Source organism: Lepidochelys kempii, chromosome 2, assembly GCF_965140285.1.
Source record: "Lepidochelys kempii isolate rLepKem1 chromosome 2, rLepKem1.hap1, whole genome shotgun sequence".
Lineage (NCBI taxonomy): Eukaryota > Metazoa > Chordata > Testudines > Cheloniidae > Lepidochelys > Lepidochelys kempii.
The window spans coordinates 176,536,180-176,548,932 of record NC_136381.1 but is presented as its reverse complement, the minus strand read 5'-3'; the positions used below and the strand labels follow the sequence as shown (position 1 = coordinate 176,548,932).

General features: G+C 41.1%; 1 protein-coding gene across 5 annotated transcripts in view; it reads left to right on the top strand.

Annotated features, from left to right (window-relative positions):
* HECW1 (HECT, C2 and WW domain containing E3 ubiquitin protein ligase 1) overlaps positions 1-12,753 on the top strand; it is a 353,214-nt gene that overhangs the window by 186,733 nt on the left and 153,728 nt on the right. The gene's annotated exons all lie outside the window — the stretch shown is intronic.

The following is a 12,753-nucleotide window of genomic DNA, read 5'->3' as shown; positions in this document are numbered from 1 at the left end:
GGAAGACCTGCCTTCTCAAATTTGTCAGATCATAAGCGGTGAATGGATTTCATTTAACATTGCTTTACGAAAAGCGTAGTTTCTGCTACATTCCCCTTATTTTATCAGTTAGTGTGACTGCATATCAATCCTTGTATACATTGATTTAACTGTCCTTGGATATGCTAGAAGCCTGTGAGCGGAATGATGAAGAGTGTGTTGTGTCCTAGCCATTTTTTCTTGTGTTTGACTGTCACTTAATCACAGCATCATTTACACTTGGTTGATCTTGTTCATTAAAACAATTCAACTAGTTTAAATGAAAAAAACAGGAATATAGGAATTGCCAGACTGAATCAGACCTAAGGTCCATCTAGTCTAGTTTCCTGTTACTGACAGTGTCCAGAACCAGATGGTTCAGAAAAAGGTGCAAGAACTCTGCAGTAGGTAGTGGCAGTGGGCTGTTGTGGGATAACCTCCCCCCACAAATTGGCCTCACCTAATAGTTAGGGATTGGCTTAAGCCCTGAAGAACAATGTTTAATATCCCTTCCAAAATATTTGTTGGCATTCATTATAACAACTTTTTATGTCCGTACAAAAAAGTATTTTTATGTCCGTACAAGTTGCAAGTTCCTTTTTGAATCTTAAGTTTTTGGCCCCAATGATTTCCTGTAGCAATGAATTCCACACTTTAATTACATATTGTGTAAAAAAAGAAAGAAAGAAAAAAGTGTTTTCTTTTATCAGTTTTGAATTCCCATTTTTAATTTAATTGAATGTCCCTATGCTCTTCTGTAATGAGACAAGGAGACCAGAAGTTTCCAATCTCCCTTCTCTGTACCATTCAGTGATTTACACATGTATCATGTCCCTTCTTATTTGTCTCTTTTCTAAGATGTTTTTTCGAAATAAAAATAAATTATGTTAGCCAATTCTCCTTTGCTCAAGGAATTCCAAATTACACATTCTCTTTAGAATAGGTAAGATCAGTGTAGCAATGTAGTTGCTGCTTGTTACAAACTGCTGGGTAACAGTAGCTTTTAAAGAAATAATCACACTGTTTGCTGTGGTGCTGTCAGATTTTGCTAGCCAAGGGCTTGATCATGATGACATTTAGGAGCTTCCCTGGTTAGGGAAAGTTGAGGAGCACAGTGCAGAGAGAGTATCCAGGCTGCACCATCTTTTAGGCTACGGGTGGTCAGGGTCTGAATCTCCTCTTATTGCTAACCCCTTTAAAATGGTGCATGTTTCTTGTGGGGGCACAGAGGGGGAGGAGGAACTCTGTCCCTGGCACTTTTCCTGTTCCCCCCCCACCCACCAGTGACAGGTGGGCCCTTTGTAAGGTTAGGCAGAGTCACCACTGAGACGGGAGACCTCCAATTAAAAAAGGCACTGCAAGGAATGGTGTTTGTGAGTCAACAAGTGATTGAGACGTGATCTCCCTTAGTCAAACCAAAGCAGTAGAGGTTTGAGGTTCTGTGTTGCTGAAGGTATCACATTTTCAGTAAGATCTAAAACCAGTGTTCTGTGGTCATTAAAGTCTCCATGACACTTTTCTCAAGAATAGAAATGTTAATTCTGGTGTCCTGGCCAAAACCTAGCTCAGATAACTATGTTCTGTTTACAGACCCACACTTTCCCTGCAATTTCAACTCAGTAAAGCATTCTTCTTCACTTCTTGTCCAGTTTTACTGTAGTGTTGCTATTTAACAGCACCATGATGAGAATTATGGTAGTTCATGTTTGTAAAGTGCTTTGAAATTCTAAGATGAACAGTGCTTGTGACAGTCTTTAATCTGACAATAATTCCTATTACATATAGAAATAAAGCGATAAGGGAATTATAAAAAAGATTTAGCCCTGCTTGTTAAAGTTTTAGACCTACATGTCCAGCTAGGGCAATAAGTATGCCAAACCATGGTCATTGGGTTAGAATAAAGAATAGATAGCTCACAGTGGGGAGAGATGCAAATAGGATCTTAGAAACAACTATTTGTGTGGACATGCCTTCAAAAGAAATTTAATAAATTTTAAAAGGTGTACAAGAAAAAGATGAACTCCAGTGTTGGTTATTCGAAGCAGTGAATAAAATCCTAAATGACTTTGCACAAGCTTACAATGAACATGGCAAAACAGATGGACTGGAATACTTCATTTCTGTAGAAACACCGATATTCATTTTGGTGGCATGTGTTTGGTATGAGAATAAGACATCAGAGAAATCTGAAAATTATAGCACTGCAGTAGGGTTGCTAGCTCATGGGATTTTTTCATGAGTCTTCTTATGTTTGAATTAATTGGAGCCCAGCTCCTGGAGCAATGTGATTACATGCGAATCTTGGCTTTTATTTTTGTTTTAAAAAGTAAGTTTCTAGCCTTTGCTGTTGTAGAGGAAAGCTTGAAAACATTAATCTCCAAGGCTCAAAAACCAGACAAATAAGAATATTTTTAAATATCTCTGCTCTGTGAAACATCTATGCTTTTTAAACCAATTTAATCATTTTGGGGCTGGACTCATGATTTTTTTAAATTCTTGAGGTTAGCAGTACAGAGAATGACACCTATCTAGAGATTCAGTACTTGGTCTCAGACATGCTGCACAGAGAAACAGAAGGGGAAAAAACCCACAAGCTCAGGGGACTGAGAATGCGTTGTCTAGAAAGATATTCTTTTGCTTCTTAGCTCCAATCTAAATAATTATAACGATCTAGAAGCCTAATCCAAAGCCGATTGAAGTCAATGGAAGTTTTCCTATTGACTTCTGAGGGCTTTGACTCAAAAGCTACATGAGCTTTTGCAGAATTTAGGACTAGATATGATTTGCATACCATTTATTTTGTTTTAATCTGATTTTGCCTGGCTATTCTAAATAAATCTTGTTTTGCTACAACCTGTGTAGTTTTAGACTGTTTGGAAACTTATTGAAACCATCCTAGTTTAAAAAAATATTAGAGGAGGTAGGGAAGGAAAAGTATCTTGAAACTTACCTCATTTGGGATTCCCAATGCAAAGGGTGCTGACTAAGCGGTCCTCTTCTCTAAGGTGGGTTGCAGTGAAGCATTTCCCATACATCTGAAAGCCTACAGCCCTAACATCCATGGATGAGAAACAAGTTTAAGGGGCAAAAGTGACATTGCTATACAAGAGCAAAGTATGATTTGTGTAGCTTAAATGCTGCACGTCATTTTTTTTTTAAATCACATTTGAGAGAGCCTGAAAAATGTTGCATAGATAAATTAAAGTGTAATGTTTCTGGCAATGGTGCTGCCAGAATGGTCTCACGCCAGTCAGGAGTTGCGTGATAATTCACTCCTTGTTACAGTTTGGAGATCAGGCCATATGCTGGGAAAGTAAAACACCTCGGGTGAAATTCTGCCCCTACTGGAATCTGTGAGAGTTTTGCCATTGGCTTCAATAGGGCCAGAATTTCACCTCTGATTTTCAGGAGTGAAAAGGGAAAAGCATAACTGTTTTGTTTCTGAAACATCTTTCATTCTTTTCCTCTTTCTCTACCTCCTTCCCTGAGAAACACTTTGTGTCCTAGTCCTGGGATGGAGAAAAAAATGTTGGGGAAGAAGAACTAAGTAGGTGAATATGAAGGACAAAGGGTAATTCACTGAAGAATGAAAGGATGTAAAATAGCCCATCCACCCTCAATACCTGCAGAAACCCACTACTCAAAAGTCACGTATATGAACGCTAGATTGGCTGCATCATGTTTTCAGTCACTCATAACTTTCTGACTCTCAATATTCAGGCAGCAACTGCCAAATGTATATGCCAAAAATGCAATTTTTAGTTTTGTATTTTGTAAGAGTCCTTTTAATGATTTTTGAAGGTGTGTCCATGCAGTAGCTGCATTTCAGCTCATATTTGCTTCCTGCAAAGCTAAGATTATAGACAAAATAATATGTTATATTTGGGGGGGAAATATGTGATCATGTAATTAAAGAATGTGTCATAATACATATGCACCAGGAGCCGGGGCAATGGATGTATAGGCATCCATTTGTTTGGCTTCTGAGTGCTTCTCTGTATAGTCTTCATGTTCACTTAACATAGTTTTTGTGATGGAACATAGTTATATAATATTGAATATTTTTCTAAATCTATTTTCCAGTAATCATTTCTTACTGATTGAAAGATTAAGAGCAGAAGATACTCATGTGGGGAATTAATGTAAGTCAGTGTGTTACATGTCAATAATGTGAGCATAATAGAAGCTTTGAATCCTTTGTGCATTTTTAATTCTTGGATCTCTTGGAGAAACTTTTTTTATCCCTTTCACTGAATATCTGTCCATCTGTCCCAGCTCTTAACTAAGAATTTCTAAATCTATCAAAAGCCCACGGTTCCTCCTTGCTTGGAATCTCCAGTTTAAGAGGAGGCTAAAGATCCAGTATTATTTGAGTCTTGTAAAATACAATTGAAAGCAACACAGCCCTTTCCACATTGCTTCCTTTTAATTCAATAGGCCTCATTCTCATTTACACTAGGCCCCTTTTAGACCTCTCTTGCATTGCAAGAGAGGATGTATGTACATATAAATGATGTCAAGCAGGACCTATGTCGTTCTTCTGAGTCCACCAGCGTCGTTTCAATTTTCTGAATTACCTTGGGCAGTTGTAAAAATTGACCTGAGGTCACAAAACTCATAACAGGTTAAATCATGCCAGGTACCAATTTACAGTGAGTTTATGGCATTGGGTCCAGTGGGCTTGAGCTGAACTGTGACAGTGGGGTCCCAGAGGTGAAACATTTTGAGTGTTACTAACATTTAGCACTGTAGTGCTAAGTTAGCTCTCTAATCTACAGCATACTATTCAGAACAGCTACACCTATGTACCAAAAAAGCTACAGATGCCAACACCACATAGAAAACCCTTGCCTAAGTACCAGCTGCAGACATGCTTCCCTCTGTGGCTGTGACCACAATGGGATATAACCCATGCTAGCTACAGTTGTGTTTTTAAAATGTTGTTGTTAGCAAATGGTTCTAGCAAAGTTTTATTCACTAAAGTGGACCAGGACTTTTTGAGCACTGGGACATCAGAAGTGAGAGGAATTTCTTCGCATATTCCTATAGATGGGAAAATTCAAAATGTTGGAAGAGAATCATATTCTCATGGCACAGCCCCCAACTTCCCCTATCCTGTTCCCTTTCTCTACTCTTCTCCCACAGAGTCCTCTCTTTTCTCTTCCACTCCTTTCTTTTTTTCCTTTCTCTCTTCTTCCCCTTTCCAGTCCTCTTCTCCCTTCCCCTTCTTCAGTTCTCTTCTTCCTGGGCATGAGTCTTCCCTCTGTAGTGCTTGGAAAGCCAGGAGGCCTTCCGGAGCTGCTGCCACAGAAATGCTCTGGCTTTTACGGCTTCTCCCTCCTGGTGCCTGATTGTTCCATTGGGGCTGAGGAATGAAAAAAGCAAGAAGGTTGGGGAAAGCTACCAAACTCTGCTCTAATAACAGAAATTTCCTGTTATTTTGACCCATGTACCATTAATTTATAGGTATTTGTAGGACAGCTTGGGTTTCCCAGTGACTGCTGCTTAGTGCTCTACACTACAGCATGGAAGAGGTTAAAACCACGTTGACGTCAATGGCAAAACTCCTTTGGCTTTAATTTCACCCCCAGATTCAATAGCCATTCTTTGTCTCTCACTCCACAGGCTGGCCGCACTGCGCAGGCAGACTTAGCTCTTGGGAGAGGAAGGAAGGAATCACTTTGCTCTTTAATGCCTCGCCTGTTGATTAAGAAATGGTTTTGACAATGCTGTGAGGGGCTGGGTGGATGGTGGCTATGATGTAGGATGCAAGTGTATTCCCTAGGGCACTATGCTGTGTTCCTCTAGGTCAGTTTCACAGGTTTCCCTAAAAGGTTTGAAACATGCCTTTACATTGAAACTGATACATACACTTAAAAACATTCACATAGTTGATAAGTTGTAATTTAGTTAATAACATATACAAGAAGCAAATCATCAAGCACTCTGCAGCTAATGTTTTGTCAGCAAAGACAGGACTCATGCCTATATCTGACATTTCTTTTTCCCACTGTCGCACTTAATGACTCTTCATTCAAAGCACTCTTGCTTCTGATATCCAGCATGTCAAATGCTTCCTGAGGGGTTCAGTGATACCTAGGTTACTTCAGAAAACTGACTTGCTAGAGGAGATTGGGACACTGTGAAAAGGTGTCTCTTTGGAGTCCTTGGGCCAAATTCATCCTTTGTATAACACCCACTGTAGTCACAATCAAAGATGAATTTGCCTTCTTCTGTTTTTATCAAGTTCCTTTGGATGGCATTTGGCATTATGAAGACTCTTTCCCAATACCCATTTCCCTGTGGAATTATCCAGTTGAGATGGGCTGCGGTAGGCAGCACTCTCAGGATTGGAAAACAGTGCTCAGGGTTTAGAAGCTTTGGTACGAAAACAGTCTATATTGATAGGTAAAGCCAACAAATAGGAAGCATAGCTGCTTCTTTAAAAGGAACCTCCATGGGCTTCTTGAAATGGGACAGACAGTCTCTTATCCATCTGGTTGGTCTGTAAAGATATGTGAATATTAGAGTAGAAACTGTAAGTATGAAGAAGGGCAGCTTTAATTACCAGCTGGTAGAAAACATAAAAGGAAAATAGAGATTTTTCTTCTTCAGAGTTTTCCTCAGCAGTGGCATTTGTTGCACGATTATGCTTGTGTTGTCCTCTAGGTCTGTATTAGCAATTAGCAATTAGGGAAGATTGTAAGACATTTGGAAGGACCAAGGTTATCAGTTCTGTCTCCTTTTATCAAACTAGATTCTACAGTCTCCCTAGCCTCCTCGAGTCTGATTAAGGTAGGGATCTGGGTGAAAGCAAATTGGTTATGACTCACCCAGACAAGCTGGGTATATTAATATTTTGAGGAATGCATTTAGAAGAATAAGCAGAAATGGTGTCTGCGTCATGGATTGGCCTGCTTTCTCCCATAATGCTGTGCAGCATTAAAGGAGTATTGTGTCCATTGTTCCTCCTAGGGTATTCGGTAGCAGTAGGGGCCTATCATGCCTTTCATCCTCTACAGCTCACCAAAAGCCTATGATCATTTCTCACGAATATGGACATTAGTCATCCACATTTTTATCCTCTCCACGCTATACTAAAGTAATGTGGTGGTCCTATAGCTGCTCTTGAAGACTGCCAAGACGGTCCAACTGGAACCTAATGCAGTTTCCTGCCTCCGTAATGGGGCGCTTCTTTGTGATAACATAGCGTCTGCCCTCCAGTCTCTGCTTTGATACTTCTGGCCACTTTGGGGTTCAAAGAGAAGAGATGTTGGTGGTAATTTTTAGCCCCTGAAAGATCTGTGACCAGTTATCTGAAGATGACCTCTAACCATCACCAATTCTGGCCAGTAAGCACTTGTTGGCAGTTCCTGGGACTGAACTCACCAGGACTGACTGCAAGGTGTTCACACCCAAAGGTCCCTTCTTTTGGAGTGTGACAAGCTGATCCCTGTGATGGATTCTCCTCCCACAGAATTTTGAATGGATTTACAGCAGTGTAACAGAGAGCAAAATTTGACCATGAATATCTAAATCAATCTGTGTTCAGTATGGCCTGTACAGGTATCTGAGGCCCCAAGAGTTCCGCATCAAACTTTTGTCCTGTACAAGCCACCACATGGGCTGTTCAAACCCTAGGTCTGATTCTCTCCTGCCTTACACCTTGGGGAGTCGTTCTCGCCAGTGCAAAGTGGGTATAAAATAATAACAAACCAGCATGGCAACATTTTATTTTACACTTGTTTTATGCAGCTGTGCATGTCTACTCCAGGGAAAGGCAGTAAGAAAACAGATCCTTTTCAGCTTAAAATCCTATCACTGCCTCTGGAATTCTACATATAGCTTCCACTATCCATAGATGTGACCAGGTCGCTCCTCTTTTTCTTGGCCCGTATTAGACCCTGATGTGTCATATACTTTTACTCTTCCCTCATTTTTATGCCAAGTTACATCTGAATGACTTTAGGATGGGTTTTTTCATATGAGTTAATCTGCTCCTCACATTTGCGGGAGACCTACTTATAGGAAATTAACTCTGAAGAGTTAGCCACAAGCTGAAGTTTGAACTCATAAAGACTAAGTCACCTTACTTTCTTTTACCCTGGAAAGACCTCTTCACATCTGACTTGTTAGCAGTATCACCTGGTCTCCATATGATACTGTGTACACTACTCTGTTAATTTCAAAAGTGCAGTGAAATTAGCAGGGGAAAAAGGAAAAGAAGGCAGAACAACGGATTAGGAGAGGGAAGTCAGGCAAGGAGCTTTCTTGATTCCTGTACAGTGCATACGCAGCTCTGTTAAAATAACAGTAATGGTCTGACTTAAACTGATATCAATAAAGAAATTCACAGTGAAGTCTGGCCCTTATCTCACTTTCTGTGCCTGTGCATTGTCGGGCTTTCAGAACAGCCAGTGACTGTACATCCCAGGTGAACTGTTAGATCCAAATAGAAGCAGGTGAGCAGAGGACATTTAATTCAGACTCTTAAGTTTAGTTTTATTTATTTCATTTTAAATTTGTGAGCCAATTTAATGCTCTTGAAAAGTGGAGAAAGATCGCACAAGCATGAACCAAGCATAGTGCAGGCTGCCGTTTGGGCAAGTTTCCCCCTTACCCAGTGGTGCCAACAATACATCTCAGCCCTCTCCTGCCATCACACATTTTGTTTCTTGTTTTCTTTTGGAGATGTGCAAATTGGGATTGAGTCAAGACTACCAAATGCACTTTTTACTTGAGACCAAAATTAGGATTTGGGTGTGAAAAACAAGTTATTGTAATTATCACCTTTGTAACTAGTCTTTGGCTCTTAAGGCACGGAACTGTTTTATAAAAAGAGTAAGCAGATCATAGATTTACTGCTGTAATTTCTGACTTTCTTTCACGTGTGCTATATTGAAGTTGAATACTTTGATATGGTCTTAGAAAACTACTGCATAGCTTGAAACAGAGACTCCTGAAAATATGGGTCCAGAAATATTAAGCTGTGTGAGAGACCACTATGTGGTAGTGGTTGATCAATGTAAATGGTGACCACTATATGTAGCAGTCTTACTATACATACACAGCAGGCTGCATCCAGCCACAATAGTCAGAAAGGATCGAAGTTGGAATCACCAAGTTTAACACCAAAACTACATCTCTCTTACACTTGAGCTAAAACAGTTTCTTCAGCTGCATGTAACTAAGGGCCAAATATGTTTCTCTGGAGAGAGATGTGTATTACACACTGATAAGCTATGCCATACAGTTTCTTTTAGAGTCATCATGGCCTGTGGTGCAAGTGTGTAGGAAAAATAATATGCTGTGTTATTTTGTAGTTCTAGATGTATAGATATAGTCATGTTTCAAATAAATATTAATCCTACTGCATGTCAGTGGGCCTTTTAGAATGATTATGATGGCCGCACAATATACAAAATATAGGCCATGTCTATACTACCAGCTAAATCGGCACTGTTGCGATTGATGCAGTGGTGTTGATTTAGCAGGTCTGGTGAAGACACGCTAAGTCGATGGGAGAGTACTCTCCTGTCGATGTCTGTACTCCACCTCCCTGAGAGGTGGAGACACTGCTGTAAGCCAACCTAAGTTACGTCTACTTCAGTTACGTAATTTACATGACTGAACTAGCGTAACTTAGACCAACTTACAGTGTTAGTGTAAACCAGCCCATAAGAAACGCAGTGTGGGAAACAGTATAGAAACAGGTTTCAGAGGAACAGCCGTGTTAGTCTGTATTCGCAAAAAGAAAAGGAGTACTTGTGGCACCTTAGAGACTAACCAATCTATTTGAGCATGAGCTTTCGTGAGCTACAGCTCACTTCATCAGATGTTTACCGTGGAAACTGCAGCAGACAAGTTTCTTCATGCAGTTGATAGATTTCCACTCCATACGGCTAAATGCAGTGCCTTGCATAATGACAGGTTTCAGAGGAACAGCCGTGTTAGTCTGTATTCGCAAAAAGAAAAGGAGTACTTGTGGCACCTTAGAGACTAACCAATTTATTTGAGCATGAGCTTTCGTGAGCTACAGCTCACTTCATCAGATGTTTACCGTGGAAACTGCAGCAGACAAGTTTCTTCATGCAGTTGATAGATTTCCACTCCATACGGCTAAATGCAGTGCCTTGCATAATGACAGGTTTCAGAGGAACAGCCGTGTTAGTCTGTATTCGCAAAAAGAAAAGGAGTACTTGTGGCACCTTAGAGACTAACCAATTTATTTGAGCATGAGCTTTCGTGAGCTACAGCTCACTTCATCAGATGTTTACCGTGGAAACTGCAGCAGACAAACAGTTGTCATCAGTGTGGGGGATGAAAATGGAAAACTTTTCTTCAGTTTACACTGCTAATACCATATTTCTAACCATGAAGGCCTATCCCAGACGGATCTGTAAAGAGGTATTTTAGAAAGCTTTTGAAGTCTTTAATTAGGGACTCAATTCAGTAGCCCTTATTCAGACAATAGTCCCATTGATGTACTTTGGAATTTTTTTTCAGTAAGAGCTGAAAGATTGGGCCCTAATGTAATAGACCAGGAGTTTACAGAATTTGGTTCCAGGGAAGAGTGATATTAGGAAAGTATTTAATGTATTTTTAGCTTCATTTCATCTCCTACTTCCATTGTGCACACGCGCTCTCTCTCTCTCTGTCTGTCTCTCTCTCTCTCTCAGCTAGAATAATGGAGGACAAAAACTAAGGACTGGGCCCCTGACCTTTTAAAATTATCATTCTCTGCAGGCCATATCTATGCTGTCTATCTAATCAAACTTCAATGCACCCGTCATTCTGGTTTCTAGAAACTTTGGATAAAATTTTCCAAAGTATTTAAGTCCCATTTTAAAAAGTGCCCCAGGGCCACATTTCCAAAGGTATTCAGACACCTAGTGGGATTTTCAAAAGCACCAAGGTCCGTTCCCAAGATGCCCAGTTTAGTCCTCTGAAAACATAACCTTCAGTCAGACAGAAATGCAAACAAGAAGAGCATGACTTGCCAAACAGTAGAGGAAAGAGCACCTGTGTGCACAGCTTTGTTTATGTAAGCAGCTGAATCAAGTCATGCTTTGGATTAGGTTTTTTGTCCCCATTCTCACTTCTTGAAGAATCTACTTTTTTAAAAAAAGTATTATTCCCACCTTCCTAGTACTTTTCTCAATGTATATCTATGTGATATTGAACAATTCATATTGGGTGGCATTTATCCCATGTGCACAGGCCAGCATGAGGCCTATGCAATACGTAAAAATAGTCCTTTTATTGTCCCTACACAGAGGGGTGGGTTTCACCCGTTTAGAAAGAATGTTCAGGAAGGATATTGAAAAATTGGAAAGCATTCAGAAAGGGCTACAAGGAAGATGTGAGGTTTGGAAAACATGCTTGATAGTGAGAGAGTTAAAAGTTTCCATTTATCCAAAAGAAGGTTAAAAATATGAGTTGATCATGGTCTGCAAGTACCTTCATGGGGAAGATATTTCCGATAGACAGGTCTTTAATCTAGTAGACAATGGCATAATAAAAGGCTGGGATTGGAAGCTGAAGCTATACAAATTCAGACTAGAAATAAGATGCTAACTTTTAACGGTGAAGGTAACTAAGCAATGGAACAACTTACTTAGGGATGTGATTGATTCTTCACCACTTGAGATTTCTAAATCAAAACTGGATGTCTTTCTAAAAGATATGCTAGAGCTCAGATAGAAGCTATGGGCTAGATGCAGAAATTACTGGGTAAGGTTCTAAGGCAGGGGTCTCAAACTCAAATCACCATGAGGGTCACATGAGGACTAGTACATTGGCCCGAGGGCCGCATCACTGACACCTTTCCCACGCTGCCTCCGGCCCCACCCCCACTCCACACCTTCCATGGGGCCCCGCCCCTGCCCTGCCTCTTTCCACCCCCCATTCCAGCCCTTTTCCCAAATCCCTGCCCCTGCCCTGCCTCCTCCCCTGAGCACATGGCTCCCCGCTCCTTCCCCCTCCCTCCTGGAAAACGCTAAGCGCCGCCAAGCAGCTGTTTGGCGGCTGGAAGCTCCTGGAGGTAGGCAGAGGAGCGGGGACGCAGGGCGCTGTGGGGGGGTGGAGTGGCGGGTGAGGGGAGCTTGGCGGCCACAGGAAATAACTTGGGGGGGCAGGAGGGCGTGGGGAGCTTGGCGGGCCGCAGCAAATAACTCTGTGGGCCACATGGAGCCTGCGGGCCACGTGTTTGAAACCCCTGTTTTAAGGCCTGTGTTCTTCAAGAGGGTCAGACTAGATTATTATAATGGTCCCTTCTAGCCTTAAAATCTATGAATCACTTCACTCCGATTACCGGTATGTCTCTGGAGGAAGGTGAAGGAGCTAGATGGTGTGTGGAACATGCTCCCGCCACTGAGATGAATACCATTTCAAGGGTTGAAACCATTTAAGGGGAAATTGATACCATTCTGAAGATCAAAGAAGAAGTGGCCGGTGGGCCATTCTGCTAGCAGCTCAACTCCCCCATCTTCTCTACTTGTGTGTCAGTGGGCCCACTTCTCCCAGTTTTTTCAACTCCTATTTAAAGTCTTGCAGGCAGCAGATTGATTCCCCATGCACACATCTTCCTGTTCCTCCTGTGCTTTCCTCAGCTTGATCCAGAAAGAGATGGTAAAGGATTTATTTTCTTAGCTGTGACAATGTCCCAGTTTTTAGCACCAGCTGGCAAACTACTCTGTTGTGTCCTGAGCATAAAGTCAGCAACAGAGCAATGCC